The sequence below is a fragment of the Ochotona princeps genome, chromosome 5 (assembly GCF_030435755.1).
Source record: "Ochotona princeps isolate mOchPri1 chromosome 5, mOchPri1.hap1, whole genome shotgun sequence".
Classification (NCBI taxonomy): domain Eukaryota; kingdom Metazoa; phylum Chordata; class Mammalia; order Lagomorpha; family Ochotonidae; genus Ochotona; species Ochotona princeps.
In genome coordinates, this window is record NC_080836.1 from 19,031,714 (window position 1) to 19,048,889 (window position 17,176).

The 17,176-nt window shown below is 46.9% G+C and overlaps 1 protein-coding gene across 4 annotated transcripts in view; it reads left to right on the forward strand.

The window, feature by feature from the left end:
• The window catches only part of MGAT5 (alpha-1,6-mannosylglycoprotein 6-beta-N-acetylglucosaminyltransferase), a 340,039-nt gene that overhangs the window by 32,930 nt on the left and 289,933 nt on the right, over positions 1–17,176 (forward strand). For 2 of the 4 annotated variants that reach the window (XM_058664413.1, XM_058664415.1), the window contains exon 2: positions 17,083–17,151. The exons of the other annotated variants lie outside the window; for them this stretch is intronic. The gene's annotated coding sequence lies outside the window, so the exon portion shown is untranslated. The remainder of the gene's footprint in view (positions 1–17,082; positions 17,152–17,176) is intronic. 4 annotated transcript variants of the gene reach the window in all.

Below are 17,176 nucleotides of genomic sequence, written 5' to 3' on the forward strand. Positions count from 1 at the left end.
AGAAATGTATTATATTGTCATACCCTAGCAGAAAGAAAAAATTTTATTGGAATATATGATTCTGTCGGTTTACACAGATCACATGCCTAAACCACCCCCTTAAAGAAAGCCTAGATTATATAATTCAATTCTACCCAAAAACATTTAGTGCAAAATTTGTATCTGAGTCTTATTCATGTTATAAACATGTTTTAATTCCAACAATAACCTCAAGTCTGTGTGGGCTTTTACTACAGTAGGAAGGGAGGCTGTAACTTGTTTCCATAAGGAAGTGACTACCTCTCGCCCCACCCGTGGGTCCCTCTGGGACCTGCTGAGCTCCACACTTGGCTGTTCTTATTGTGTCCAGCCACACAGGACAGGGACACAGGCCAGGCTGAGCAGGGGGTGGAGGGTTGGCATGGTAGCATCTGACCAGTTAGACCAGCGAAACCCACTGGGCTTCACCAGCATCCTCTTCACCAGCCTAGGTCTGCCAGTGGCTTGGATTACTGGGCTCCATTCAGTATCTCCCTGTCGCCCTCCCCAGCAAATACACACATGCACCTATGTGCATACAAACATATATTATGCATGTATACACATATGCAGTACACACACCCATGTCTGCACATGCGCAACCCTTTGAGTACCTGCACATATGCATATGCATACAAACATACAGAGACACACACAGACACTTACATTTTTAATTTAAAGTGCAGTACCTGGACCCCACCCCTCAGAGTCTAAATTTAACCCATGAAGTCGTTTCCTCCCAGGCTTGTTCTGGTCCTTGTTCCATTTTCTAAGCCACAGGCATGATTTTTATAGAAACGCAAGCCATCATCTTCCTCAAGAGCTGGAAGGCACTCATGGTCATTTAGACGTAGATGCTGCTAGTCGAGGTAGGAGCTGAAAGTGTCTTGTTACAGCCAAGTTTGTATGTGTGTTCGTTTGTTTATGTGTACCTGGGCAAGCACTGCTGTAAGCTTTCTGAGTCATTTCTCCTTGAATGCTAATGTGGAGAGGGAAGGGCAGACTGGTGCTGACATCTGGGTCACTGTCACGGCCCTGTGTTTCAGGTTAGGTCCTTTAGGAAAGGGGAGACTGCAGTCCCCCTCATCATCTTCCATGAGAGGGTGGTGTGGGACTGGGAACGAGATGCTTGCTTTGTTCATGGCCGTGTGGTGGAAACCTCGTTGAGCAGCCCCATGTGAGAGGCCAGGCTTGACCAACCACCTAGCCCTTTCCATGGCGTGGCCATGGCTGCCCCTGCCAGGAGCTCTATCCTGGTCTTCCAAATGAGTAGCAGGGGCCCGAATACCTGAGCCATCATCCCCTGCTGGCCTGGTGCATTAGTAGGAAGCCAGACTGAAAGCAAAGCAGCCAGAACTTACACCAGAGCTCCAGTGTGAGAGGCTGGCAGCACAAGTGATGCTTTAACTTGCTATACCACAATGGCTGCCCCCTCCAGATCAAAGTTTCACCCGGAATTCCAAGGACAGTCGGTACTGGCTCATAGTAAGTGCTGAAAATGGGCAGTTCTGTTGTCAGTTTCAAAGGCCTCGTTGTTGGACTTGGACTCCAGCACAGAGTCCTACCTGCCAGATGCAGCACGGACTGAGGCCAGGTAGTGTCTCCGGCTCTCCTGGCAGCACTCTTCCTGCTCCTTCTCACTGTTTTCCAGCCACACAGGCTTCTTTCAGCATCTGCAAAGCATGATGCTCTCTTTCTGCCCTGGGACCTTTGCCCAAGTGTATCCCGCACTGAGATTGGTTTCTTCTTTCTTTGGTAACTCACTCCTGCTCTTCCTTCCCATCGCAGCCTCACTAGCCTTTCTTTGGGAGCACCATTGACCCAAGAGGTGACAGCACATCCTCAATATTCTCAGCTTTTTTTTTAAAGATTTATTTATTTTATTACAAAGTCAGATATACAGAGAGGAGGAGAGACAGAGAGGAAGATCTTCCGTCTGATGTTTCACTCCCCAAGTGAGCCGCAACGGCCGGTGCGTGCTGATCCGAAGCCGGGAACCAGGAACCTCCTCCAGGTCTCCCACGCGGGCGCAGGGTCCCAAAGCATTGGGCCGTCTTCGACTGCTTTCCCAGGCCACAAGCAGGGAGCTGGATGGGAAGTGGAGCTGCCGGGACTAGAATCGGCGCCCATATGGGATCCCGGGGCGTTCAAGGCGAGGACTTTAGCCGCTAGGCCACGCCGCCGGGCCCGATATTCTCAGCTTTAAGACCCCCCATTCTGGACCTTTAGTAATATTTGTCCCAGGTTGTAATTTCTTGTCCATTGGTTGGTTTGCTTGGTGTCATCAAACTCTGCCATGTTTTAAACTCCTTGAAACCCAGCTTGGACTCTACTTGTACTTAGCAAGGGCCTGGTTTGCATGACTTCCCAGCTGTGGGCTGAATGCATGCTGGGCCCCAACTGAGCCTGCAGACCTCCTCTGGGTCCACCATGTGTGTGCCACAGGATGTTTATCTTTGGACAAAGAAACTTCTAAACACATTTTAGGTCCCAGGTCAGCCCTGAAGAAGTTGTGGGGTTTTCAAGCTGCTGCAGGCATCAAAAACACTGGTGCTTGAGCCTGTTTCCAGGGTGTGTGATTTTGCAGGCCTGAATTCCCAGCGGAAGCCTCTGCTGCTGGTATTGGGGCCACACTTAGAGAACCAGTGACAGAGCAAAGCAGTTACTCTGTGGAGGCCAAGTGGCCAGCAGTTATGGAATGCCAATGGAAAAACAAACACACAAAAAACACAAGTGTTAAGATTGGTCCCTTTCCTAGTCTCTGACCATGGGTCCCAGGAGTTGAGTGTGAGGTCAGTTACCTCAGTGTGGGAAAAGCTCTTCTTCCTGCTTTGCTGCTATTATAGCTTAGGTGGTGAGATCTTGCTGCTCGAAAGGATTGGAGATGAATGTTTCATCCATCCATCCATCCATGCATCCATTCATTCAGTTGGAAAGAGGCCAAGACAGGTCTTTTATCTATTGATTTGCTATCCAAATGCTCACAATGACCAGGAACCTGTAACTACTCCATCCAGGTCTCCCATGGGGGGGCAGACCCTGGAATTTAGTAAGCCAGATAGCACCTGCCGCCTCCCTTGAGGTGCCTTAACAGGAAGCTGACTTGGAAGCAGAGCAGCTAGCACTCTAGTTTGTATGTGAGCATTCCACAGGACGAAAGTCTCTGTCAAACACTTGTCCTAGGGCTGTATAAAAGAATTCCTGGTCATTATGTTGTAAAGGCCCAAAGCCGGAATCTTCAGTTGTATTGCAGCTAATTTAAATTTTTTTCCTGTCACTCCATGACTCACTTCTCAATAAATGCTCCTCCCTTTGACTTCTGGTGCCTCTCTGTGCTGTGTGCAACTATAAGAGAACTCCTGGGTTGACCAGTGGCCCAGGAAGAGGTAGGCCATCTTTGGGGGCAGGAGCCGCTGTTTCTCACTTACGGCCACACAATCTCTTCATGGATTTCATGACCTTTTCCTGGGGTTGTCCCAGCTCTTTATCCGTCTGGGACCAAGAAAGGCAGTTGTGTGGCAGGAGTACAGCTCTGATCTTGCCGTCAGGCACAGCCCTATTTGATGTGCTGATCAGCACCCCTTCAGGGAACTCACTTTCCAGAATTTCCTGTGCTGTCATGTGGGGCCACTGCTCTCCAGGGGAACTTACTGTGCAGGGGTCAAGCAGAACCTCTCTTGGAAGCAGAGGGAAGGAGCTGAAAGCCAGGCCTTGCTGATCACTGCTGCTTGACTATGTGCGAGTGATTGAGTCTTGTTTGCAAAGCCTGTCTCTTCCATCCTCTAGAATAGACTGACACATACCTTGTGGGGTTCTTGGGAAGAGAGAGGACGTGGGGCGGGTGGAGGGTGGGAGTTGAATAAGTCTGTCAAGTGTTTGATTTGGGCAGAAGATTCAAGGTTACGGAAGATGTTAGCTTAAGGGATGCACGTGTTCCTGTGATAGTGCCATGAACAAGGCTCTCTGCTTTCTATTTTCTGTCTCCTCTCTCACCCTCTTTTTACTCCCTACACACCTGCTGGCTAAGTCGTGGCGGTGGAGGTGTGACATCATCTGAGGCTGATGAGGGTGCTCCCATGCAGAGGTGGTGAGCTGGCCACACTCCAGCTGGTGCTCTCCGAGCACACAGGAGCACATACATTGATAGAGCATGTGGGACTTTTTCCAGGGAGCTGGCATCAACTGTCTTTGTAGTAAACCAGTTGCCTGCAGCTGGAAAGGTATGGCTTTTACATTAGGAGTGGAGTAAGGATTCCTGCAATTCAGTTCTCCTGTAGGCTCCTCCCTTCTGACTCCCCATGCTCTAGAAGATCTGTTTGGTGGCTGGTTGGGGGTTCACATCTCTTTTTCAAAGTGCCTGAAGACCTTAACACCTTTCTCCCAACTGTGCCTTGAAGCTGGCTGTTGCTAAGTGGACAGATGTTAGTTCCCTGGTCTTCAAGGCTGCCAAACTACCTCACCAGTCAGCTGGGGGAGTGAAAATGCAGACTCCTAAGCTCCCTGCTGCTGCCTTGGCCTAGGAAGGGGGTTGCATTTACTCTAGACAGCATGCTTGTCAGCTAGTGGGGTGATCCAGCGTGGGAACAAGCCTCAGTTTACATCCTGAAGCCAGGGGGTGTTGGTGAGGTGCTGGGTGCAGGGCTGGGTGGGACTCCAGAGCTGGGTGGACACACCTGGCCCTGCTTGTCTCCTTTGCTAGTACGTCCTGGTTGGCTAGGCTTCTCAAGGTCCTGCTCTCTTCGTTAGAGGTCAGCAGAAGATGACGGGATGGGGGCTGCGTCATGACGTACAGGCCCTGTTTCTTTGCTTGGTGACTTTGTAATAAGGTCACTTTAAAATCTATACTCATTGTGGCTGTTGAGATGAGCTACGATAAGTGGTTTATTTTTGTTGGAAAGGCAGTTGTAGACAGAGAAAGAGACAAATCTGCCTTCAGTTGGTTTACTCTTCAAGTGGCTACAACTGCTAGAGCCAAGCCAGTCTGAAGCCAGGAGCCAGGAGCTTCTTCTGGGTCTCCCATGTAGGTGTAGGGTCCCAAAGTTTTGGGCCATCCTCGACTGCTTTCCCAGGCCACAGAGAGCTGGATGGGAAGTGGAGCATCTGGGATATGAACTGGTGCCCATATTGAATGCAGGTGCAGCTTGCTGGCAAAAGCTTAACCTCCTTTTCCGTGGTGGCAAACCACGGGCAGCATGTGGTGCAGGCTGCCACTCCGCACTGGTCCTACTTGTCTTCTGACACTTTCTCTGAACTTAAGCCTGGGATTGGCTTGGATGATCAGAGCAGATTTAATAGTTTCAACAATGAACATCTGCGAGCCCCCGGCTGGCCTAGACAAGGAAGGGAGCGCAGCTGGAGGTAGTGGAGGCAAGTGAGGGCGCAGGGGAGGCTGGGAGCCGCACAGTGTTTTTGGGGCTAGCCAGTGAGTTTGCAGATCAGGTCAGAGTTTCTCGATGCCGGGAAGGTCAGACTCTCTCCCCTTGGATTCGCAAACGCCTTTGTCAGCATGTATCTCCAGGGAGTGACCAAGGCCGCGGCCCCAGGGTAAGGTTCTGACTGACATAGCTTTCTGCCTTGGGGACTGGGCTGGGCCTTGGGAGCAAGAAGGAGGAAGTGAAGACATTGTTTGGCTCTGTAGATGCTGACTTTTGCTGGGGACTTTGTTACCTGGAATTGGCTGAATTCTGAACACTGGCTGCCTGCCCCGGCCACCTTTCCCACAGTTGAAGAAACTCCTGGGCCCTGGAGTCCAGCTTGGAGCAGGTCAACGCTGAGGCCTCCAAGATGAGGGCAGGAGCCCAGGCCCATGCAAACCTTCCTGTTTTGCCTCTCCCTGCCTCCCCTGAGTTTTCTTTTCTTTTTTTTATTATTTTTTTAAGATTAATTTATCTTTATTGGAAAGATGGGTTTACAAAGAAAGGGAGAGAAAAAAGACCTTCTATCTGCTGGTTTATTCCCCAAGTGGTCGCTATGACTGGAGCTGAGCTGAAGCCAGCAGCCTCTTCTGGGTCTCCCATGCAGGTGCAGGGCCCTGAGGCTTTGGGCTGTCCTGCACTGCTTTCCCAGGCTGCCAGCAGGGAGCTGGATGTAAGTGAGCAGCCAGACATGAAGCAGCACCCATATGTGACCCTGGCACTTGTAGGGGGAGGATTAGCCAATTGAGCCATTGTGTTCTACCCTCTCCTGAGTTTTCAAAAACTTGTAAATTGGGCAGAAAGGATAGGATTTATTTTTCTTTGTTGGGTGGGGTGGTGGCATTTTCATCTACTTGGTTGGATGGGTGTGCGTCTCTAGGGTGCTGGCTTTCTCAATACAGTAGACACAGTTGGAATGATTTTAATCATAGATTTGTTTTGTAAAAAAGGGAACCGGTAGGACCAGTGTCTGTTGCTTTCAGGAACTGTCTCTCTGGTGTTGCGTGTGAAATGTGAGTTGACGGGAATATTTGGGGAGTGGCAGAGCCATGACAGTGAGGGCGCCTGTGTTCCCTTTAAAGAAACGGGTCTATGGGCCGCTGCCCAGGTGATTGTCCTGAGCTGGCGCTGCTGGGAGCTTTTGCTGATGGCTGGGGATTTTCAGCTGAAATGAATGCAGCCTCGCAGCCTGATTTAGCAGCTCCCATTAAACTACGTGAAATACTGGAGGTGAAGAGTGATGTGAACAAGAAGTGTGAGGACTTTGTTTTCCCTTTTCATTTGTATGAGGGGTTGGACCAGACTTACATTTGGTGCAGCAGCATTTTAGAAACCTGTTTCCCATGTCCAGGTGCCAGGGTTCGAGTCCCAGTTCTGCTCCTTCAGCCACTTCCTCTTACAAACCCTGGGAGCTAGCAAGTGGTGGTAGCTCAACATTAGGATCCCTCCTAACCCACCTGGGAGACCTGCCTTGAGGTTCCTGGATCCTGGCTTCTGCCTGGCCCAACTTTGTCCCTCGAGGTGATTGAACCCGTGGACAGGAATGCTCTCTGTGAAATGGCCAAGACGCTTACCCATGAATGCCCTGGACTGAGTTACCATTTGCTGATAGCATTGGGTGTGTGAAGGTACTTCAACAAGTTCATGTAAAGTGGAATTGAAGGTTTATTTTCTAGCAGTCACTTTGCAACCCATGCATCATTGATTCATCAGTGCTTTCTGCAGTCCCTCATTTACTCTTCAGCCTGATTATCCTCCTCCTGTGGTTATCCAGCCTTTCACTGAGCTAGTCCTTTCCCACGATCCCACAGCTGGGTCAGCACAGTGCCAGGATGGGAACATAGGGCCGAATCATCCGCCCACGTTATTTCTTCTGTACTGCCTTACCTCCTGAAGGAGACTTAGCAGGAACGAGAGTAGGAGGGGAAGAGGGAAATGAAGACACTTAAGTGGAGCCTGCTGTGTGCCCCACACTAGGGCTAAGTGCTTCACCATTATCTCCTCAACCCCAAAGACCCAGTGGGGGAGGCCCTGCCATTACCTCGGCTGCAAGGAAGATGAAACCCAGTCTTAGAGATGTTAAGTGCCTGGCAAACGGTGTTGAAGCCCTGTGCCCTTAGCAGATGGGAAATCTGCTGAATTTCGGAGTGTGAGTAGGAATTGTGCTTTTCAGCAGATTGTCAGAGATGAGGGCACTTCACAAAGGGAATGAAAGGATCAGTTTATTTTGATGCATACACCAAAAATATGAGGTCCACGCAATGAAGGGTTTTCAAAGTTTCTAGAAATGGACTAATATGAACTAACGGCAGATCATGAAGATTTTCATTGGGTTTTTCCAAAGACTTTGAGGTACCTTGTACTTGGGAAGTGTGTGTTTCATGTAAGATTCAGAGACCACTGGCTAATCCTGCACCTGCAAGCGCCAACACCCCAAATGGGTGCCAATTTGTGTCCCAGCTGCTCCACTTCTTATCTAGCTCCCTGCCTGTGACCTGGGAGGGTGGTGGAGGATGGCCCCAAGGCTTGGGACCCTTTGCCTGTGTGGGAAACCCAGAATAAGGTCCTGGCTCCTGGCTCCTGGCTTTGGATTGGCTTAGCTTTGGCCATTGCGGCCATTTTGAGACTGAAGCAGTGGACAGAAGATGTTTTTTCTGTCTCCTTTTCTCTGCCTTCCAAATAAAAATGGATAAAATATTGGGAGACTCTGTGTCCACATGCTCTACCCAGGCCATGCTCTTGGAGCTGAGGAGTCGGGTCAGGGAAGTTACAACACTGGGCAGGCCAGATGCCAAACTGTGAGCTCAGGATGCTGCAACCTAAGCCACCTTTCTGAGGAAGGTCTGGGGTAGTTGGAGGATTTTTCTGGCAGGCATTTTGGAATGATTTGGAAAGAAGGTGAATAAGGCTGGAGTAAAACACCACTCCTCCCAACATCCCTACCCCTCTTCCCCCATCCACCCAGGTTAGAAAGCAGCGAAGCTTACATCTGACTGATGCCACAAAGTGGATCAGGGAAGAATCTTCTTTGGGATTGGCCACTCACTTGGTTGTGAGCCTTCGGCAAAGGTGAGCAAGCCTGTGAAGACACGTAGACATCTTGTGGACACAACTGAATTCCATTCTCATAGAGGAGCATTTGCTAGATGGCCTGTGTGGGCTCTGAGAGAAACATGTTTCTTTCCTGTAATTAGTGTCCTGAAGGTTTTGCATTTGTTGTTAGAACAAAAGCAAGGTGGCAGGTTATTCTAACTCTTCTGCGTTATGTGTCCTTGTAGGCAGAAGCCTAAGTCTGACCTGTGTGCTGGCTTGAGGCTGGAACTGGCACATTGATTTCCAGAATTACCTAGATTACTGCTACTGTGAAGTTTGCATTTTTGACCTGGAATCTGCCACCTCATGGACCAGGGTTGGTGTCCAGGCGGGCTGGTTTATCGTGGCTGTGGAGCGCAGTGGTTTTAGACTGCTGCACAGACAGCAGGGGGAAAGCTGTGAGCAGCTGGGGAGAAAGGAGGAATGCCAGGTGCAGAGAGCTTGTGGGTTTTAATAGTGGAAGGTCAGATCATTGTCCTTGCCTTTTAACAGCTCTGCCTGCCTCACCCTGCTGTTGTATTTCAGCAGCATCTGACTGTATTTTAGGATCCTGCTCCAGATTGGAATAATTACCCAGAATTTCTCAGGATTTCAATTCCTATAAACCTGTTTTATTAAAACATTTGAAAAGTTTGCCTTCTCAATCAAGAGTAATTGCATATGTTATATCCCTGTGAGGTACCATGCAATGTTTTATGTTTGTCTTGTGGCCTGGAAATCTTTTAAAATGACTCCTTCCAAATCAGATGTTATTGAGGGGAAGTAGGCTATCTTTTTTAACCTCTTATCTGACTGTCATTGTCCCAAAAAAGCTTGTATGGTTGGTAATTATCCTAGCTTTAAGGGAACCAACTTAGTGATAGCAACTGGTAGAAAATAGTGAGTCGTTAGCGTTATTTTGTGCTAGAATCGGGCCAAATCTGGAATCCCTGCCTCGCTAAGGAGGAGTTACAATGATGAGCTGTTCACCTGGAAAGATGAAGATGGGTGTCATCAGATGTACCTGCCTGGGGATCATGGATGAGTGTCAGTGTGGTACTTGGATATTTCTTGAATGGCAGTTTCCTAGGTTGGTTATTCCCAAAAGGAAGGTGTGTTTATAATTGTTTCTTAGACGTTCCATTCTACTGCAGCCTCATAAATTGGCCAAATGACTTCTAGAATATTATACCTTAAAAGAAGATACATAGTGTCACACGTGCATGCTCAGAGTTATGAAGGCCTCAGTTAGATTGATGTGGTGAAAAGGCTGTCCTTCACAGTGTTGGTAGGTGTTAGATGAAGAAGCAAAATGCACTGCCCTGAGATTCCCGCCTGAGCACCACTGGATAGAACTCTTCGCCTGTGGTGGGCTATTCCTCTATCTGTCCTGGCAGGTATGTGACTATCAAGCTTTTGAAATGCGGCTGGGTGCATCTAAGCAGCAGCGGTTTTCATTGGACACCAGTGAGTCAGCTGATGGCCAAAGGAACATTGCCTGCTGCAGTCAGCAAGTAATAGAATTTGGGTGTAGGTCCTGGGTGGATAGTCTTGTTGGTGAGAGGAAGTTTAAGACACAGGGTACACTATTGGGAAGGAGAAGATGAGATTAATGGATACTATAGGATTGCAAAGTTGTACTGTTGGAATTCCAAGGAGAGTTGCAGCTGGAAGCAGGCAGGGAAGCTTTTGGGGGAAGATGCCATGTACTTAGTGTGCAGGAATCTCTGCCAAAGGCCTGCTCCAAGATAGGAGAGCTTTTTTCTCTGACTTCTTCTGCATGGTGTAACAATACCTCAAAGAGGTATTGTTCCATTCATGGCTTGGACAAGGCTCCCAGTGTCTTGGCGCAGGTTCTCAGTGCAGGCATTGTTACAGGGAGAAGGATAGCTTGTTTACACAAACCCTTCTGATTATCTCAGACTACCTGGTGAGTCTGGGTTCTCCCACCTTCTCTTAATGGTCTTTGATGAGGGCAGTCTCTGTTAGGTGAGGAGCCTAAGCTGATGATTAGAGTCAAGAGGGAGAGAAGAGGCTGAGTGATATGCACAGGGACCCTTGTAAACTGGAGCATTGTTGTGTGAGAAATTCATGCCTTGAGTCCGTGGGACGGGCACTCGTTTGCTGCTGCATATTGTGATCTTCAAGGTTCTGCCTTTGAGTATCCTTTGCTCCTGGAAGGAGTATTAACTGCATTTTACAGCTCCAGCCCCGGGTTTCCGAGCATTACTGTACACGTGACACTTGGGGCACTTCTCGGAGCCAATTCCATTATCATTTCCTTATCTGGATTCTGTGTACTTGAACACTTGAGGTTGATTTAGTATCTTACAAGAACTGAACATTGTCTCACTGAACATTGTCTCACAGACATCATTAATCTCGCTGCTGTTGTCCAGCACAAGTGTGAAATTAATCAAAAAGGAAAGGGAAATTAATAACATGTTGGTATTCACAACTCATCAGGGGATCTCACCACAGGTATGATATTAGTTTCTCCAAATTAATATGCACCTCAGAAAGTGATTTATTTGTTATTTATGAACTGCCCCCTAGTTCTTGCTGCTTTCATCATTAGTTCTGCTAAATGATGGGCGAGAAGGCCACTTAGTATTGGGAGGTCACCTTAGGATCCATAGGAAGTGCTAAATCAACTCTTTGGTTTTCTTTGTATGTTTCTTGGGCGACTGTGATAAATCTAGATAGTTGTTTGGTATGTACTTGGGTTTTGCGTTTTATTTTGTAGATCATAAGAGGTTTGCCCAAAGACAGTTTTGATTTGTTTACAGTAAAATACATTTCATCCCATGTTCTGTGTTTCCTTTTTTTTTTTTGACATGTGATAAGATTGGTTTCAAAGGGCATATTATGATGAGTACATTATGGAAAAGAATGGGGTGTGGTAATTATAACTCTCCGTTTCAGCTTTCACCTGGGGTTGATAAAGGACAAGCTTTTATTACTGAGTTGTTCCAGTAATTACATCAGAGATAACAGGCAGCAGTCACCTTCCATTAGGGGAGTGAGAAGGCTCCTTACTATTTAAGTGATCACATAAGGTGCCGAGTGAATCATCTTCAGCCTCATCACAGAGACTTAAAAATAGGAAGGAACAGTTGACATCATCCTATAGCAGGTTTTTAAGGAACAGAAAAAATGCCAGATTGTTCTTCAGGAGCTCTCTGAAGTACCAGCCCAGCCCACATGGTAATAGGTTGTTGGCAATGGCTCTCAGACTTGAGCATGCCTCCGACTACCTGGGGAGCTTGTTAGAGCAGGTGGCTGGGCTCCACCTGGTTTCTTAACTGAGTAGCTGTGTGCTGAGGAGGGGGGAAAAGGGGTGCTGAAAATTTTGCATTCCCAGCTTCCCATGTGATGTTGCTGTTGCTGGTTCAAAGGCTGTACTTGGAGAACCATTGGGATAGGAAAGAGGTGGAACTAGGGAATGGTTCCCAAAACAGCATTTTAAGATTCCATTCCCCGGGTGTTTGGAGTGGCATTAATGATGCTGTTTGGGATGCCTGCATCCTGTATTGGATGTCTAGGTTTGAATCCTGGCTGTCCTCTAAATTCTAACTTGCTGATGTCAGGAAGTCAGTTTGGGTCTCCCTTGTGGGTGGCAAGGAGCTAATTGCTTGAGCCATCACCACTGTCTTCCTGGGTCTGAGTTAACAGGAAGGTGGATTCGAGAACCACAAGGCATCATTGAACTTGGGCTCTCTGACGTAGGACACAGGCATCTTAACCGCTAGACCTAAGGTCTCCCTTGAAGACATTGAAACTAATGGTTTTCCGAGTCCCAAGCCAGTAAATCATTCTTTGTCACACCTATGTCTAAGAACAGCTGTTAGCAAGATGGAAGTGTAATGCATTGAGCCCCATCAGCTAATATGGTTCTAGTACTCTCACTGGTTCCAGAATCATCCTTGTCTTAATCTGTTAATTTATTACCCCGTGAAAAGAAGCTATCACCATGGAGATCCCAGCTTGTGGCTTGCACCAAGAACTTGCTGACTCTGAAATCCTGGGTTGGGCTTTCCTTGCCGCCTCTGCTAGCGAGGCCCTGGGATGCCCTGTTTCAGACCCAGGATCACCACAGAGGCTGGGTAGCTTGGCTGCTGCCATGCAGGCTGTGAGAGTTGGAGCCCAGATACTGTGAACAGATTAGGGCAGAATTAGATTTTAGGTTACTTCCTGTGGAGAGGCACACTACAATGCAAGATTTGAAAGCTGCAGCGTGTCGTAACACCAAACCTGTTTAAAGTTAGCATTTGTGTAAGTACTGGTCTCAGGAGTCTCTCTAGATTGTTCTAACAGTGCAAACAGCTGTGGTCAATTTTGCTGCTGTGGTCAATGAAAGTCAATGAAATGAGCATTGTAATTATGGGGATCTTTTTTCTGCAATAGGGACATTGAATGAGTAAGCAGCCATGAGGATTTTTTCCTCCTCAACATGGTGTACCACCAGGTGGTCTTATTTGAAATCTTGCGAGACATGATGGTATTTTTTATTGGACCCACAGATGCCATTTTACTGAACAAGGCAGATTTGTGTTCTCAAGGAACTCATTTGTAGTAGTTTGCATGGGAGGGGAGGAAGGTGGAAAGCATGCCCACCTGGCACCTCACCATGGTGGTTTTTCGCATACGATGTTGTCCATTTGGAGAGAGACTGGCCCCAGGGAATAAAAGGAAGGAAAATTTTGAGTGTAAAAATAGAGAAGGTGTCCGTGTGACAGGTTCCAGAGCTGATGGGCAGGACTGGAATGAACCGTCATGGTTCTTTGTCACCAGTTCCTAAGCAGGTGCAAACTACACAAGTGAGTCCTGTGCATGCTTTGGCCCACTTTTGAGATGCATTGTGTGTGAGATGGGGAAGGGAAGTGCACATTGCTGGCTTAATGATGTCATTAGGTACAGGGCTTACAGAGTAGGTTCCTGCATGTGTTGACTGCAAGGAGGATTCCAGTTTTTTTTGGGCTGCTCTGCCACTTTACTCTGTGATTTCTGCTTGACTTTCTCCCTAAGATTGAATTGCATTCCTATAATCTGAATTGCAAAGGATCTCACAGGTTAGGTGTAATTGAGAAGGGGAGGAACCTCAAAGGATGGAAGCCCAAGAGGAAACTGAGGAACTTACCAATGCCCAGAATGCCAAGCATTGAGTGAACTCCAGATAGAAGTTGTGCTGTTTGAAAACTGGAATGGGAAAAGGAAAAAGATCTCTTTGAATGTTTTCTTTGTAAATCCAGCTAGAAATGGCTTCACATTTTCATTAATGTTATGTGCTTGACTCTGCAGGAAATGATACTTAAGATGAGCTGAACATTAAAGCTTTGCCAAGGTCAGACGTAAACGGCCTTTTGGTGTCTCAGTGACCATGAATTTTGTGAACGTGCAGTGCCAGCGGTGATGCAGAGGTCTTCATGTGCCCCAGAAGGAGCTTAGGAGTTTTCTGACTCTTAAGGGGCAGTGAAGACAGAGTAGTTAAGATGGTAGCTGCTGTTAGAGGCACATAATCCAGATTTGAAAACACTGGGGAGAAAAGGGAAAGTGCACTCTTTTTGCTTTTTGCATGCATCATGAACATTTTTTGATTGCTATAGTCTTGTCACTGATATGATTGTTCAGTCATCTACCACTCTGGCTTGATACCGTTCTTGAAAAAAAAGCTGTTGTAGAATGCACCCTAGGAAATCTTGATGAAACTTGAGTAAAGGCGTGAAAGGGTCCTTGATAACCATTTAGGCCCGAGGCACAAAGGCAGTTTTTTCTGTTTGCACCACTGCTCACAAGAGGTGTCCCTGACAATGACCAAGAATTGTTGTATGGAGATACATCTTGGTACCTGAATTTGGGAGAATGGGCGGCCTTTTCTGTATCATGACGATCAGTGTTTCAACTCATTGCTTCATGCAGAGCTATCTGAGCTGATCTAGTCCAGGCTGTTTCCTGGTGATGGTGCCTTTGGAAGGACGTTGTTTGAGCCTCCAGCAGGTTACCTCCGTGTGCGGTCCTCTGATGTTGCTCACAGCTTGTAAACAGAGTTAAATACTGTGAATGTGGTTGTGTGCTAATGATCATCCTAAGAAAGACATCCCTTCATTTGTGTCAAAGATACAAAAAAAAAAAAAAAAAAAAGAAAAAAACTTGCAGAAAGGAATTGTATGGACCCTCCTGATGTCCTTGAGAAAGAAACAGGCTAGTTAGTGTTGGAAGACTGATTGGGTACTCAGTTTGTAGATGGTTGGCAGAAGGCTGTATGATCATCTGGATATTTTCCTTCCCTTCTCTGTCTTCCTCGTGGGGCCCTTTCTGGTTTTGTGTTTCTCTGATCATCTCAGGAATGTCAGAAACAGACTGCAGCTGCTAATGAGTACCTTTTTTTCCTCTTTGCTTTCTTTTTTACAAAGGTGTTTTGTAGATGGAAAATATTAGCCAATTGCAAAGCCCTTATTACGTACAGTTCTGGAATGGCTCTTGACTTTTCTTTTTCTTATTTTTCAAGATGAAGTGGCTTCGAGTAGTCTGTTGCATTTGAGTGAGCAGGCTTCTAATTGGGTTGGCTTTATTTCCTATTGTGAACTTGTTGCAGTTTTGTAATAGAGCTGAATTTTTTAGGCTTGTTTGTGTATATATAGATTTGAGGCTGTGCATATTTGAGTATGACATAGTCTGAAAAGTGTTAGGCTTGGTAAATGTTTTGGTTTAATGCCTCCTGAGATTTGAACAGTGCAGTGCAGATACCCTATCTTAGCCAAGTGTAACCTTCTTCTTGCTGATATAATAATGGATGGGTTTGGGTCCTAGTGAGAGATGAAATTTTTTCTTAGATAAATAATTCTAGATATTGATCATAGGCCTTCCACTTAGCTACATTTAGGCATTGTAAGTGTATGCGTGTGTCTTGTTTTTGTAGACTGCCTTTTTCTTTTTTTCCCAAAGCTTCATTTGACAGGCCAAGAGATGGGTTGTCATCCTACTGATTCACTCCGAGTGCCCACACCTTCCAGAAGTGGGCGTGGCTGACACCAGCAGCCTCGTTGATCTTGATCATCCACATCTTGATCATCCACGTGGGTGCCAGGAACCCCAATAGTTGGGAATGACTGGCTGCTTCCCAGGTGTATTAGCAGAAAGTTGGATGAGAAGCTCTGGGTAGCTGGGATTCAAGCCACGCACTGTGGCGGGGTGAGCATTCCAAGTGCTGGTTTATCCTCCTGTAGCACCCCAGTGCCTGCTTCAGGTAGACGGTGTGCAGAAACAGGTTCCACGATGTGAGAATCCAGAGTTCATACAAGGTCTCTCAATCTGTTCACATTGGACCAAATTCTTTAAAAAGAAACGTAAAATTGTCCTGGTACTTGGGTTTTCAGTAGTGATTTGTGTTCTACAGTGGACACGGGAGGAAGTTCCATTAGGCCGTGTAAAGGCTTTGGTAAGTGAAACACTCTAGCTAGGCACAGAGTCCAGGTTATTTCTCCCTGGGAGAGAGGACCAAGGAGTTGAGTCCCTTCAAACTCTGGCCCCAAATGACAGGAGTTGACTCTCCCAGGGACTGTCTGATTAGGTGAAACTGAGAGAAATTGAGCAGAAGTATTTTCTCTGTGTGGAGTTAGTGAAGTGACTGGGGCACAGGGCTGATCACTGTCAAATGCGAATTAATTGGGCTCCATCATTGCCAGAACAGCCCGACCCAGCACTGACATACAGGATCATAATATCAGTGAAACCATGAAACAGGAGTGAGTGGCTTATAAAGATTGCACAACCTCTAAACTGTGGCCGCCTTGAGGAACTGTTGCTCAATGAGAATATTTTTGAAATTCGGCAGTAAGGGGCATATTTTATGGAGAAGGTTGCTAAGTACTGTTTTATTTTGGCTGTCTGAAATAGTTTGTAGCATGTGGAACCACTGGTCGGACTCCCCTAGAGAGTTACCTTGATAAATCAAATGTTGAATGTGAGCAAAACATTTGAATTTCAGAGACTGCTTTATTTGATGTCAAGGTTATGGATCCAGCAGAATGAAACATTAAAAATTCGTGAATCTTCTCATGTGTTTGGGTCTTTGAATATATGTTGTCTGTAATGAACTTGCAAGAGAAAACACCTTTAGCGGTGTTGAATGAAAGCACTAATATTATAGCTAAAACGTCTTATGACTTTTGTCAGCAGCAACTCCAAGCTGTCACCTTGAGAATCGAGCCCTCTGGGAGAAGTCAGAGGAACAAGATGTGTCTCCTTTGTAATTGTCAAAGGGAGTTTAATATATAAGTATATTGTATCTGCCCTCCCCCACTGCTTACATCCCTCCCCACTGCTTAATGGGAATGTGATTTTATTCCAGGGACTGGACTACTGAATAATCTGCCTTCTAGGTCTACCCACCCTGTGACTAGTGCTAACTGGCAGGGAGATATGTTTATTGCCCTCCTGGGGTTGCATGGAGATGCAGTAGCTGTGGGAACAGGCTGACACTGGGAGAACTGGAACTGGCTGGTGGTCTCTGTACACTCACTATGGTTCACACTTTGAGAGAAAATAAGCATTTTTCTGTGATTTTTTTTTCCAATAGTATCTGCACCTCCCACTTGCTTTCAAGCTCTGCACCATGTGGGTTTGACAGCCTTCACAGAGCCTGCAGGTGAGTTGGCGTCATGTGGGACTCC